The sequence below is a fragment of the Oxyura jamaicensis genome, chromosome 33, assembly GCF_011077185.1.
Source record: "Oxyura jamaicensis isolate SHBP4307 breed ruddy duck chromosome 33, BPBGC_Ojam_1.0, whole genome shotgun sequence".
NCBI lineage: Eukaryota > Metazoa > Chordata > Aves > Anseriformes > Anatidae > Oxyura > Oxyura jamaicensis.
In genome coordinates, this window is record NC_048924.1 from 2,020,197 (window position 1) to 2,034,867 (window position 14,671).

The window sequence follows — 14,671 nt, forward strand, 5'->3', positions numbered from 1 at the left end:
CTGCCTCCCTCTCCCCCCGTTTTCCCACCCGAGGGTGAAATTCGAGCGTGGGTTTGGGGGCTTCAAGCAGCCTTAGGGTCAGGAGCTGCATTTCGGGGCTGGGAAGGGCTCCCCAAAACCCCTGTAACATCGGGGCAGCAGGTTATCGAGGTTTTGGGGCCACAGTGCCAAAGCCAATAACCCCAGAGCTCCCCCATAACGGTGCCAAACACTGGGACTTTGGGCTGGTTATAAAGCTGACATCAGCCCAGCAGCAAAATGGCCGGGGAGACCCATTTTGGGTGGAAAATGGGCAAAATGGGCGGCGGGCAGGGGGTGTTGTCCATGCTGCAGTCTCATCCTTCCCTGCGGGAAAGATGCTCGGAGGCATCCGTGCTCTGGGGACCCGCTGCGATGTGCACCCCAAATGTCCCCCGAGTCCTTCAGGGCGCCTTGGGGACCACTCTCCAGCTCAACGGCCGCCACCTCGGCCGTGTCTACCTTGAAAGTCGAAGAGCAGCCGAGGGAAGGTTTCCATGGCAACCGCAAAAAAAAAAAAAATCTGCATTTCTCCATTTCGGGGTAAAGGCTGCAATTTGTATGCAGGCGGGCGCGCGGCGCCTTTGAAATTCAAGCAGAAAATCAAAAAGGCGAAGGCAGGAGCGTAGCTGCCGGGTGATTATGCGGGAGGTGGGAGAGCGGCGCGGCCCCGCTGTTATTTAGTGCCGTCCCCGGCGAGGCTGAGCGGGGACGGGGACGGGGACAAGGTGGCGGGGACGGGGTGGAGGGGAGCTGTGAGGGGAGGAGGTGAGGGGATGGGGAGAGAAGGGGGAGAGAAGGAGAGGGGTGCAGGGGAGGAGGAGATGCACAAGAGGTGCCCAAGGAGAGAGGAATCCTTCTCTTCCATCCGTCCTTCCCACCTATCCATCCTTCCCATCCGTCTGTCCTTCCCATCCATCTCTCCTTATCCCCGTGCCCTTCCTGTCTCTCCATGCTCTCTCTCCATCCATCCATCCTTTCTCTCTGTCCTTTCTCTCCATCTGTCCCTACCCGCACAGCCTCACGTTCCACGTCTCCTCCCCATCTGTCCTTCCTGCCTGTCTGCCTCTCCTTTCTGTCTCTCCTTCCTGTCTGTCCATCCATCCATCCGTCCGTCCATCCCCCCACCCATCCTTTCTCTCCATCCCTTTATCTCTCTGTCTGTTCCGTCTGTCCACCCGACCTTTCTGTCTGTCCTTTCCACCTCCCCTTGTCATCCACCTAGCCCACCCATCTGTCCTTCCTACCCATTTATCCACCTTTTCCACCCTTTCTATCCATCCACCTATCCTTCTCATCCATCCACCTATCCTTCCCCTCCATCTGTCCTTCCCCTCCATCTGTCCTTCCCCTCCGTCTGTCCTTCCTATCCATCTCCCTATCCTTCCTGTCCTTCCTTATCCGTCTGTCCTTGCTGTCAGTCCTTTCCATTCCCCTCTCTCCACCTACCCTGGGTGCCCAGGACCAGCGGGGCAGAGCCTCTTTGTCCCCTTGCCCTTTTCCCAGTTCCTTTGTCCCCGTCCCAGTATCCCACTGGTGTCCCGCAGAGTCGGTGAGCTGAACCGGCTGGGCACCAACCGGGGAGGGCAGGGCCAGCCCGGATGGGGACACAAGGACCAGGGCTCACCCCCGTGTCCCCCGACGATGCCAGGGAGGGGACAAACCCCACTGGGGGGGTAGGGGGGTGACGCTGCACCCCCCCGGGGTGACGCCACCGGGGGTGACGCCGAGCTGGGGCGTCCCCGGTGCTGGCAGCGCGCGGCCCCGGGAGCGCGAGCGGCCCCGGCACGGCGGTGATTTACGGACGGCGGCTCCTCGGGAGACATCTGCCTCTTGTCAGGGCTTTGTTTTAGCGCGGGCACTGCGGTCCTTTGTCCTCTCCTCGCTCCCCGACGGCTTTGTTTTTCACCGCTTTTTCCTCTTCCCGCTGTGATTTTCCTCCTTTCGGTCGTGGGGTGGCCGGGTTGGGGACGTGGGGATGGCGGCAGCGGGGACGGAGCAGCGGGAGCAGGGGCTCGCCTTGCTTTGAAGGCTTGGGATAGCAGCGGGAGGCAGCCCAGACCCCAAGGTGAAGGGCACACGATGCCTCCAACCCCGTTCCCTTCATCCCCCCGGTGCAGCTGTCTGAGGGGATCAATTTGGGTTAGAAACACCCCAAAACAGAGAGCTGCTGATAGCTGCTTGGACAAAATGCCCACGAAGCAACACCCACGTCCCAGCCAAGCACCCTGACACGGTTGACGGGGGCACCATGTGCACGCGTGTGGCATTTCCCTCCAAGGCTTCAAATTTACAGGTTTTTTCACCCAAACCAGGGGATGGGCACTGCTCTCCCCAGAGGTGCCCCCCGGCTGCTGCAGCCTTTTGGAGCTCGGTTGGAAACCAAACGTAGGAACAAAACGTTGCTCCCCATTCCCTCGCAGTCTGCCGTCTCCGCTGGGGAGGGATGCTCCATTTTTTCTCCCCAAAATAACATCATTTTCTCGCACCAAATCCTCGCCAGCGTCTCCTGCAGTGGCCAAGAGGACAGACCCCGCAGCATGTCCCAGGCAGGTGCTGGGATAAAAAAACCTGGAGGATGCCGGGGGATGCAAACATCCCCAACCACTCGTTAGCCAGCGCCTTGCAATTATCCCGACTAATTAAGTGGCTCTGGGAAATCTCACTTCCTCCAGACTGGTGTTTACTGGTGGTCAGCAGTTTTTAACACACGCGCACACACGCACACCAGTCCCCCCATTTTATATTGGGGTAGCCCTGATTGAATGAAAAATAACCTTTTTTCCCCCAATATTCCCCAGGAAAAATAAAATAAAAATCTCCATCTCTTTTTTGGGCCTAGGCGTTTTGTCTGGAAGTACCAAAAGACTGATTTTGGGCTAAAAAACATCAAACTTGGCCATTTTCATCCTTGGAGGGGGGTAACATTTGGGAATGTCACTGGGATTTTGGGTCCGGTTCCAGCACCTGGGGTATTTCCAGCCACAAAATCCACAATTTGCTCTGGGTGGGAGGAGCGAGAAGGGCCACGGCCAGCTCCGGGTGCCTTCGGAAGCCTCTCAGCTTTTGGGTTGCCGCTTAAAACTCCCCACTCCACCAGCTCTGCATTGCCCAGGCTGCCAAAACCCCCAGAATCCCCAATATTCACCCCAAACCCCGTTTCCTCCACCTTTTCTCAGCCTCTGCCTGCGCTCCCCGTGCCGAGAGGAGGGGAAAGGGCTGCGGTGGGAGGCTGGCTCTGTCCCTCCAATCCATCATCTTTATTTCCTGTTGTAACTGACAAATTGTTCTGTATTTTATATCGGATCCCTCCAGGCAAAGTGGCTGTGGGATGTGCTCTTTTTTTTTTTTTTTCCTTTTCCCGGGTATAACCTGAAAAACGAAAAAAAAAAAAAAAACGCGGGGGGGGGGGGGAGTCAAAAAATGAAATAATAAAAAAAAAAAAGTTAAAATAGTCCGAAAGAACAGATACGGTGGTAATGAGCACCGCAGAGATGCTCGATAAACCCAAGCAGGGCTGCAGGGAGAGGGGAATAAAAGCGATGGGAAAGCGAGGGGAAAGGGCAGAATCCCCCCCCTCCCATCGCTTCCAAAAAGCTCTGCAGAAATTTTCAGCACCTCTGATTATCATCATCAGGTGCAAACGCACCCAAAAGCCACTTATTTCACCCTAAACCAGCCCCACTCGCTCCCTAATTTCAGCTGGGAAAAGGAAGAAAAACCTCCTTGGGAAAAGAAAAATCCTGATATTTTTATTATTATTATTTTTTTATATTTTTAGTGCGGAGCTTTGATTATTCTCCTTAAAACGCCGTTTCCGTCAGGATTTTAATTGTCTTTGAAAAGGTCAGGCGCCGCTCCTTCCCGCAGGTTTCATTTCAGTTTATTTATTTGCCCCTGGAGGAAAACCGCGCTGGTGGCATTCCGCTTGAAAAATCCTCTGCTTTTGAAAAAAAATAATGTTAATAAAATTAAAAAGGAGAAAAAAAAAAAAAGGAGATTCTTTATTATTATTATTATTATTCTGAACTCCTTGCATCGCTGTTTCTGAGTTTTGCAGGAGAGAAGGGAAAATCTGCTTGGCTCTGGGCTACCTGCAGTGCTCCTTCTATGGCATATTTTTCCCCCAAATCCCTGGTTTTGCCCCATTTTATGGAAGGGTCATTAAGCAAACCTCGAATCCAGCCCCACTCACTGCAAAACCCGGGCTGGGGCCAAACCTGGACACGCACTGGGGTGGCTGGGCTCAGCACTCCTTTCCCAGCACCCCAGCCATGAGTGAACCAAAACAGCTGATAATTGCCCCATTTTGCTCCTTTTTGTGCTATTGAAACCCAGCAGTGGGCTGGGGTGCTTTTTGGGCTGAAACGAGCCCTTTTTAGGGATGGGGATGGGGGATTTTGGTGCCTTTCAGCTGCCACGCACCTCTGATGACACCCATATCTGAGGGCAGGTGAGAACCTGGGGGACACTCAGAGTAAGGTGGCTCTGCTGGAAAATGCCCCCCCAGGAGAGATGTCCCCCCTGGGACACCCGCGGTGGCACTGGGGGAGGGGACAGTGGCGGCTCGTGGTGGCGGTGGCAGAGATGTCCCCGTTTTCCCACGACTTGTCGGGTTGGCAGCTGCCTGGTGGCGTGTTTGGGTCTAAAAAGCAGCAAAATGGTTGCTCCAAGGGAAAACGAGCCACCCTGCAGAATGCTGTTAAATGTAACCTGCGTGAATACGGACGCGGGGACCCCAGAGGAAGAGCCCCGCATCCCCCAAAATGTGGGGACCTCAGGTTGGTGGGTACAGAGTCCCACATCCTCCAAATGGGGGGGGCCTCAACCTGGTGGCAAAGCAGCCCCGTATCTCCCCGATGGGGGGGGACCCCAAATGGGTGGAGGAACAGCCCCACATCCCCCAAGAAGGGGACCCCAAACTGGGAGAGGAGCAGCTCTGCACCCCCCCAAAAAGGGTGCTGGGCTGAATTAACAACCCTCCGCCAGCCCCCGCGCTGCTTTTCCCAGCCTGACCCCCCCCCCCCACCACCACCATTGTCCTGCCTCTCCCCAAAAGATTTATTTTTGGGGGGGCAGAGGGCAGAGGAGAGGAATAAAAAAAAAAAAAATTTAAAAAATCCACGAGATGAGGCAGAGGCAGAGCGAAGGCGATTTGGGGAGGGGGCTTGCAGCCGCGGGGGTGGCAGCGGTGCTGCAGCGCAGCCGCCTCCAGTCGCGGTTTTCCAGCCCGGTTATCGACAGGGGGAGCGATGTCTCTGCAGATCCGCAGCCTGCACGGCCCGGCTCACCCAGGGATGATGCTGAATTCCTCCCCCTCTCCTTCCTCCAGCACCCCTGGGTGCTGCGGGCTCTGCTCTCCCCCCTCCCAGGCCATGCAGCGTTGCTTTTTTTTTTTTTTTTTTTGGGGGGGGGGAGGAGGGGGGAGGTTTACGTTTCCCTGTGCTTTGCACAATCATCCTGGCGGCTGCTCTGGGTCATCCTCACCAAAATCAAACTGGTTTGAGCCAATTTTTGGCTGTGTTTAATAGCAGGAAAAAGAAAGAAAGAAAAAAAAAAAAAAAAAAAAAAAAAAAAAAATAAACTCTAAATCTTCCCAAAAGAGACAGCTGGGAGCAGAGGAAAGAGCACTGATGCCACCCGCAGAGGGCTGGAGCACAACCTCATATTAGACACTAGAGAAGCCAAGCAGAAGGCAGCGAGACCCAGGGGGGCAATTCCAGCAAATGAAGCTTTGCACCCCGGCCAAATCCTGCCGCAGGTGCTCTCCGAAGGGCCAAATCCTGCAAAAGCTTCCTTCGTCTGCAGAGGAGCATCACCAGCTGAAGCAGGACCGGATGGTTTTGGGTGAAGAAAAAAAAATAATAATAACAATAAAGAGCAGAAATAAAAACCACAAAAGGCTGAAATCCCCCTGTGATGAAAAAATAAATAAATAAAAGACAGAAAAACCTGACTAATTAAATTTTATTTGCTGCTCAAAAGGAAAACGACTTGCTGCAGGCAGGGAGGGAGCGGGGTTTTTAGGGTGCCTGGAGGAGAACGCAGCTCCTGAGGTTTGCAGGAGGGTTTTGCCTCTGCAGGGCGCATTTTCTGGGCAGCAAAATCCTGCCTGGGCTCCGCCAGTCGCAGCTTGCTGCCGTGCTGGCGCTGCGGGTGCTGCAGGCCGGGCTCCTTTGTGCGCCCCGGGGGAAATCCTTGGTGCCCTGCTTGGGTTTCTGCAGGGCTGTGGGGTGGCGAGGCCACGGGGCTGATCCCGGAATGTGCTGGGTTTGGTTTTGCACTGGGGGAGCCTCCACATCCTCACTTGTTTTTGCACCGCGGGAGCACCCCTGTTTTAGTCTTGCTTTTGCAAAGGGGGGGAGCATCCCCAGCTCCTTATCCTTTTCCACCACGGGATCCTCCGAGTGTGAGCTCAGCTTTTGCTCCAGGGACGCCTTCCCGTCTCCAGCTTTGCTTCTCCGTGCATGGAGCATCCCCGTCTCGGTTTCACTTTTGCACCACGGCAGCATCCGCAGCTCAGCTCTGCTTTTGCACCACGGGAAAACGCTGACCTTGCTTTTGCTGTTGCGTGAGGGAAACATCCCCATCAGGTCTGCTTTTGCAGGAGGGAAACACCCCTGGCTTGGTTCGGGTTTTGCACCACTGGAGCCTCCCCGTCTTGGCTTTACTCTTGCACTACTGGAGCATCCAGCCAAAGAGCTTGCCCCACGCCACCCTCTCCAAGACCTCGTTTGCAAGAACTTCACGTGGATGCCAAGGGGAAAAAACTCGAGGAATGATGCAGGGAGAGGACATTTCTCCTTTTACTCCATCCCGAGCCGTGCCGGCCCCTTTCCCAGTCAGCTGGGGCGCGCCGGGCGCAGCGGTGCCTGCAGCCCCGGCCTGTTTCGGCTTGCTCCCTGCATATTTTGCGGATGTGTCGGCGAGGCTCTGCCTCCCTTTGGGGCTCTGCGAGGCACCAGAGAGAGCAATCTCCCCCCCCACCCCCCTCGCATTCCTGACAAAAGGCAGCCCCCACCATGGCCCCTGCACCCAGAGCGAATTTCCCTGTCTGCCCCGAGCGGGGCCGGATCCTGCCTCCGGTCCCATGGTTTGCAGCCGGTCCCACAGGGATGCATGGGGCAGGCAGGAGAAGTCTGCCTGCTTTTATTCTTTTTTTTTTCAGAAAAATTGAAAAAAAAATAAAATAAAACCAATGAAAATAAATCTGCGAGAGGCCACTGTGCAGCCACGCAATCGCCCCACTTGCCTCCGCATTAACCTGTAATTAATGATGTGATGAAATTCAAACAGGTTTCATTCCGTGGAAAGTCCGTCTCGCCTTCCAGTAAACTCTGTATTGGTTTAATTGGCTCTAATTTACATGAAAACAATTATCAACCGCGTTCTGCCTTTGGAAAGGGGTTAGGAAAGTGATGGAAGTGTCTGGAAAAAGAAAAGGCTCGTGAATCACCGGCCCCGGCAGCGCTTCCCCAGCGCGGGATGCGGCTTTGTGCCTCTTCCACCGGCCGCTCCCGGCGCGTAAAGCCCAAGATGTCTCATTAGGACAGAAAAGGAAAGGGGAGGCTGAAATAATGATTTATGTTTTGTCTGGAGTGAGTCAAGGCTTGGTGTTCGGGGGTGCCCTGATGCCACAGTGATGGCCTGGGAGATGGGGAAGCCAGGCCCAAGCATCACGGATCACCGAAGAGCGTTTGGCTGAATGAAGCCAGAGCGAAAAATGCAGCCTCAATCCCCACGTCACCCTAAAGGGAAGAAAATGGTGTGGAAGAGCCTAAAATCAGGGTTTGCCCACGGTGCCAATGCCACCGGTGCATCCCCAACCCATCCCCACTGCCTCCAGCCCGGCCGCACCCTCTGCAGAGAAACACAGCCCTTGAAATCACAGCGAAGCGGCGTTTTTTTCTTTCAGTTTTTCTTCATAAAGACAAATAATAATAATAATAATAATAATAAAACTGCACAAAACAAAAATAAAACCCAAATCCCATTGGCCTCCGCCGGGATTTCGGGGCGCGGGGCGGGCAGCCCACGGGAACGCAGCCACGTGGCGGCGTTTCGGCGCGAGCCGTAAATCACGGCCAGCTGCTGAGTGGGGAAAGCAGAGGAAAATCCCTGCGGCAGCTGCGGTCGGAGCCGCCTCGTGCTCGGGGCCACCAGGATCGGGGACGCCTCGGGGTGCTCCAGGCTTGGGGACGCTCAAGGACGTGGTCACTCTTCGCACGGCTTTGGTGAGCGGGTGGCATCGCGTGGCTGGCGCATCCAAGAGCTCACCCGCAAGGGGTTTGTTCTGGGAGGGGGGGTATTTTCCAGGAGCTCTCACTCTGTCCAGTGTTTCTTCAGCTCCTAAATTATTTGGGAGCATCCCAAATAATTTGTAGCATCGCGCGCCTTGCTATGCGTGCTGTGGTCACTAGATGGGGAGATAGCAGCTTATCATGAGCGCAGAGCTGCTGCCTGCTCCTGCCCGGCTGCTGCAGCTCCTCCGGCCCTGTAGAGCCGAGATTTACAGCCCCGTGCGGAAGGATGGGTGCTGGAGATGCACCCAGCACCCCTGCAGCGAGGCAATGGGCACCCAATGGGCACCCAATGGGCACAGGTCCCCAGTGCATCGAATGAGATGGGGGTTGTGGCACCGAGCTCGTCCCAGCCCCGAGATCCTGCTGTTCTCAGGGATGGGGGACGATGTCGGGACCCCCTATTACCTAAAGTCTTGCCCAACACCAAAACCCAACGGGAGAGGCTGCATGAGATCGAATGAGGGCTCTGTCAGCAGTGCAGCACCCATCCTTCCTCCTGGGGTGGCAAAGAGGACATTGAAGGCACCGAACACACAAAAGAAGACGCTGCAACACAGACCCCAACCCAGCATCTCTATTAATCCCCCCTCCTTCTTCTCCCCATCTCCCGCAGACCACGAGGGTCCCCACATCGGGGCACGGACCCCTCCTGGCACCCCACCACCCACTTGCAGCAGCCAGAAGCAGCAGGTCCTCAGCGCGGAGCTTTGAACAAGCGGCTGCAGCCGTATCTTCCCGGTGCCGTGAGACTCCTATCTCGCCTCCCCAGGCATGAGTTATAATGTGCAATAAAAAGAAAATCAGTGCATTGATGCCAGTTAGTGTGACTAATCCAAGACCCAGCCTATTAACTGGTGAGTGGAGCATCCGTCTTGGCTCTCATTAGAAACTCAGCCAACTACCCAGGGATAAATCTTTCAGCGCATGTGGGAGTGCAGCTCAGTGGTCAGAGCATCCAGGATACCGAGGATTTGCTCCTGGAGCTGGATCCAGCACTTTGAAGGAGCCGAAGGGTATTTGAGATCTGGTCATTGACTGAGGGATGCACGGTGATGGAGCTGGGTGCCTGGATCCTGTCCTCAGCTTTAGGATGGGAAGGACGGGGCTGGTGCAGCGGGGCAGAGGATGCAGCCTTGGAGAAGATGGGAGAACCCCAGGAACATCCAATACCGATGGAGGCTGGGAAGGGAAACCGAGGCACGGAGAAGTCGGTGATCACCCATTGCCATCCTATCGCTGAAGGCATCCCATCACCAATGGCATCCTAACACCAATGGCATCCCATTGCCAATGACATCCCATCACCAGCACCATCCCATCACCAGCACCACCGCATCGCCAGCACCATCCCATCTCCAGCACCATCCCATCACCATCACCATCAGCCTCCTGCACCCTTCCCTGAAGGACACAGTGGCTCTGCCACGGCGCAGCTGCTCCTGCACGTGCCCTTATTTGCTTTATCTTCAGCTCTCTCCATTAATCTCGGCGTGATTTATGGAGGTGTGTTATTTATCTTTTTCTCCCTCCTTCGCCAGGCTGGACTGGAAGGTCCACACCTTTTTATAGTGCAATAAAGCCTGCACAATGAAGACGATTTCGTGAGGTTTTTCCAGCCACGGGGAAGTTGCAGGAGGGGAGTCGGTGACCTGGGCCACCACAGCATCCTATGCGTGCTCATGGACAGTGGTGTAACCCTTCTGAATCTCCTCCTGGAGACTTTTGGTGGCATCTTGCAAAACATTGCAGCTGGCCGTGAAGCAGGTGGATGAGGGCTCTCGTGCCTCAGTTTCCCTCCTGGCCCTGTGGATTTGGCTGTTACAGTTTTACCAGTGGGGACATCCCTCCAAATGCAGGCTGATGTGGCGGGGAGAGCTCTCTGCCCAGGAATGACCATGGTGGTGTGGCTGCATCCAGCCCATCCCAAAACATCCTTCAACTGGACCTGAGCTTCACTCCCTTAAACTGAAAAGGCTGCCAGAACCCCTTCCTCCCTGCAAAGCTCTGTCTCCAAATCCCGCTTTTGCCTCAAATTGAAAACCAAAATAAACAACCAAAAACCACGATTACATTTGCTTTGAGCCCCAGCGATGGTGTAGACGCTGCCTTCCAGACGACCAGCACTTTACGGGAATGCCTCCCTATTAAGCTGCCAGTGCCAGCGCTGCGTTGTCCAGATGGGTTGATTTAAAAGCACCTTATGGCTGCCTAACATAAAGTGATCGTCTACCGACTTAAGCTAAATCAATAGAAAGCAGGTTTGAATCAATTTGAAAATACCCAGATCCAGGGCCTGGGTGTTGTAAATCAATAGCAAAATCACACGGTGAATTAAATGGCTGCAATCTGGAGGAGAGATGGCGAGTTCAGATTTTCCAGAGCATTTCTGAGTACTGAGAACCACATGGATGGTCTCACCTCACTGTGGTTGGGTTTGAAAGCCAACACGGCATAGCAGAAGGTGTAAAGGGACCTCTGGTGCCTCCATGCCACCTGGGGGACCAGCATGAGCTCTTGTGGAACTTCTTTGGGGTATCAAAAAAGGATCAGACTCAGCTGAGATTGCAGGCACCAGCAGTGTTGGAAGGGAGCCTGGCGGAATCTCAGCCACCCTTGGACTGTTGGAGGTGGCCAAGACTTGAAGACCTTGGGGATGGAGCTCCATCCAACGATGGAGCTTGTCCACCTGTCCCAGGGCTTCCACCCTCCCTGTGCAAGCATCAGGGGTTGGGCTGGGGCCAACTGAGAGCACAAGGACCTTCATGGTGTTTCGTCTGCCCTGATTTCAACATCATCACAGTGGAATGGGCTAGAGGATGCTCTTGGGCTAGACAACAGAGTTGAGAATCAATGAGGTGAGACCCGGCCAACCCATCTCGGCCTTGGACAATGTCCTCCTGTCTCCAGTCCAGAGCAGACCTCACCGTTGACCTTGAATTGGCCAAGACTCCCAACATTTTGGTAGACTTTTCAAGTCACCTGCACCTTGTGGTGCCCTGCAGCCCATCACCAGACCTCCTCCTGCAGGGCCTCAATCTTTTTGGAAGCAAATCATAAAATCCTGGGCTCAGAGGTGTTTTCACAGCCCCCCCTTCCCACCCATGGCCACGGCTGGGGCTGGCGTGGAGCAGTGTCCCTGCGGGGAGCTGGCCCTCGCCTCTTGGCCGGGGCTCATCTGGCACAGCGGTGTGTGAGTAGTCGCCTTGTCGAGGAGCTGGAGCTTCTCCAACCTGATGTTTTTCATTTCATTTGCAGCTCCTTGCCAGCATCCGGCCTCGCTGGCTCTCTGGCAGCAGCCGACCACAGGGGGAGCGGGTGCAAGTCAGCAGCTTCATCCTGACCGCTGCTGAGCGCCTCCCACCCTGGGCTACCCCGCTGATGGGTTTCCCCATCTGCCTTTTTTTTTTTTTTTTTTTTTTTTTTATCATTTTTCCCATAAGCCTGGCCCAGGCAGGCTCTGGAGGTTGAGCTGTGGTTTCTGGATGGCTCTGGTGCACCCCTACAGCCACCAAAGACGTACGTAGCTCTTGGCACGGTGCACACGTGGTGGGTCCAAGACATGCCAGGGCTTGGGGTCACCGCACATGCATGTCACCTCTGGTGGCCTTTGGGCTACCACAGCTGCTCTTCCTGGCACCTACACAACTGTGGCATCGACTCAGCTTGGTGGCCACAAGCCACAACTGGGGGTTCAGCAGCCAGGCCGGCTCCTGGTGGCCTGGGGACCCCACAGGGTTGCATCCATCCAGGGTGGGACCTCGGCTCGGCGCAGAGCCCGTCCTTGCACCCTCGGCCAAACACTAAGTGCCCACTTCTCCTCCTCGTTAACGTCAGGGGGATTGATGGGGTTTGGTCTCACCCCAAACGCCCCGACCTTGGAGGACCGGCTGTCTCGCGTGGCTCGGACGATAAAATGATGCTCGAGCGCTGGCCGGGTGCAGGCTGCCTTATCGCTGCCGCAGGCTGGGTTGTTTGGGGCTATTACAGTAGCATACTGTACCGTGATCGCTTTATAAGGATGGATGGTTAGATAGAGATAATAAAGCCCAGGAGCATTAAATCTTTGCAAGACACCGGCCACACTGCCTCATCCACCAGGCTGAAAAGGCTATATATGTTTTTCATAATTTGTAATTACTTTTTACAGTTCTCTCCCATAACTCTGTCCATCATCTGGGTCAAAATATACAATGTGTGTGGGAGGAAGAGTCATAAAAACGTGAAAACAAACAGTTTGTCTTCGGGGAGATTAACGCACAGTTAAAAGACCCATTTTAACACCCTCTCCATGCCGTCAGCCAATTAGCCGATATAATGGGCTCCACTTGATATTTTAGTTTTATTTTATTTCGCAACAATACCAACATGCTTAATTGCGAACACATGATCCCTAATTGGTGGTGGTGTCATCCTCGAGGTATGCGGTTTATGCAAGAGAGCCGCAATTTGGGGCTAATCTGGAGGAGATTGGGCAAGGGGATTCTCTCTGAAAGTCAGCCATGAGAAAAATGCACCCTGGGTAGAACGAGGTCCCCGAAGGGTAGATGCGGTTCGTTGGGTTCATGGTGAGTGACTGTGGAGAATGGATGGCTTTGCAGGTTCTCTGATGTCTGCAAAGGGTTGAGGGTCCTCCTTTCAGGCTCCTTCTTCTCTCCTCTGTTGGTTTCCTTGAAATTTGGCAGATCCGAGCATCACTGCCTAATCCAGTTGGTATTGGCCTCCAGGTTCAAAGCTATTAGGTGACACAGACACGTTCAGAGAACAGTTGCATAAATAGCCATTTTCTCCCCTTCACCTTTTCCCTTATTCTGCTTTTAAAATCAATGATGTTGGAGGTGTCTCTTAAAAAAAAAAAAAAAAAAAAAAAGAAAGAAAAAAAGAAAAAAGAAAAAAAAATGCAACCTCCTGACTCCCTTCTGTTCTTTGAGAATCCCTTAAAAAAATTTTGGAACTGGTTTCCAAACATCCCATTCATGGGAGCTGGAAAGGGTCCATGCTTGGCTGTTTCTTGGCTGCAGACAGGGAGATCTGGGGCAGAACATCATGGGCTGCGTTTGAGCTGGCGGGGAGGGATGCTGCTACAGAGCGATGGGGGTAGGGAAAAAATTTGCCCCCGAGAGAGGAAGCTGAAAACCATAACTCCTCCTGAAAGTGATATTTTTGGAAAGTTGGCCTGGGCTGATGACGCTGGAATGCGGCTCCTCGCGGCGAGTGACAAGGAGGAATTATGCCGGGACAGAAGCTGCCCTTTCTTCGCCTCCTTGCCCTGCTCACAGTGGGCTGACACCCGTTTATTTTTTTGGAAAGGGGTGGCCCCAGAACCCCCTCACCCCTATAAGTGGTGGTTTTGCTTGGGGGCAGCTTCATCTGGTCCCATGCAAAGCAGTGACTCTCCTGTCCCCATCTCCAGCCCCACATCCCTCCACTGGCCGTGGGGAACCACTTGCTCCAAGTGATGGGGCCACCGACTGCGTGTTTCCACCCTCAATCCCCTTCTCAGGGGCTTTTTGCTATGGATTTCTGTCTTTGTTTTGGATTAAGCCAACCGAGCAGCCCCCAAGCAGGACAGATCCTGGCTTCTTCTCTTAAAAAATCAAAGCTGATCACCGGCTCCCAAATGCCTCTCCCAGTCTGTCCAGTCTGGGGCTCCCACCCATACTGGAGGGACTGGGGTGGAGAAAAACAGCCACAAGGGACCTTGGGGAGGGGTCGTGTTTGTGAGGCACTGATGAGAGATGGGGTTTTGGGGTCCTCGCTCCTTCCCACCCTGCAGACCCATTTTGGCAAACGGAGGGGGGGTTCCCCAATGAGGGCTGGGGTTGTCCCTGCGGGGAGGATGAGGGCATGGCAGGGTTGCAGCTTAGAAAAAAAAAGGGGGGGAAAAAGTGTTTCAAGCATATGGAAGAAAATATATATATATAAAAAAAACACATTAGGAAAATGAAAGCGACTGGTGACTAAATTGCTTTAGTTAAACATCTGCACAGTGTTATGGACACGGTGCTGTCTTCAAACCAGACACGCTGCTCCGCTTCGCCTCTCCCAGCTTGTGCGAGCCCTCCTCGCTCTCCCGCTCGGCTCAAATGAAAGCAGCAGCTTTTATAAATAGCAGTTGAGAGGTCCTGGATGGGAATTTGCCTGACTTAACAGTCCTGTATTTAGCCCAAGCTTTGGCAGCTCCTGCGGAGGGGAGTGGAGCGTGACCTGGCCCCCCGGGTGACGTGGTCCCTGCCTGCCCAGGTGGTGGGAGGCGAGGGGCCGGGCTGGGGAACGGGCACATTTCCATCTCAGCACCTCGGTAGCCCCTCCCCCCCCCCCCCCCCCCGGCTATGACCCATCTGCTGGGCATC

General features: G+C 54.4%; 1 long non-coding RNA gene across 1 annotated transcript; it reads right to left on the minus strand.

The window, feature by feature from the left end:
* Nucleotides 1-8,320: 8,320 nt before the first annotated feature.
* Nucleotides 8,321-12,110, minus strand: LOC118155632. Its single transcript, XR_004745923.1, has 2 exons — nt 9,617-12,110; nt 8,321-9,585 (listed from the first exon to the last, which is right to left on the minus strand). It is a non-coding gene; the product is annotated as an uncharacterized LOC118155632 (long non-coding RNA).
* Between the last annotated feature and the right edge of the window lie 2,561 nt (nt 12,111-14,671).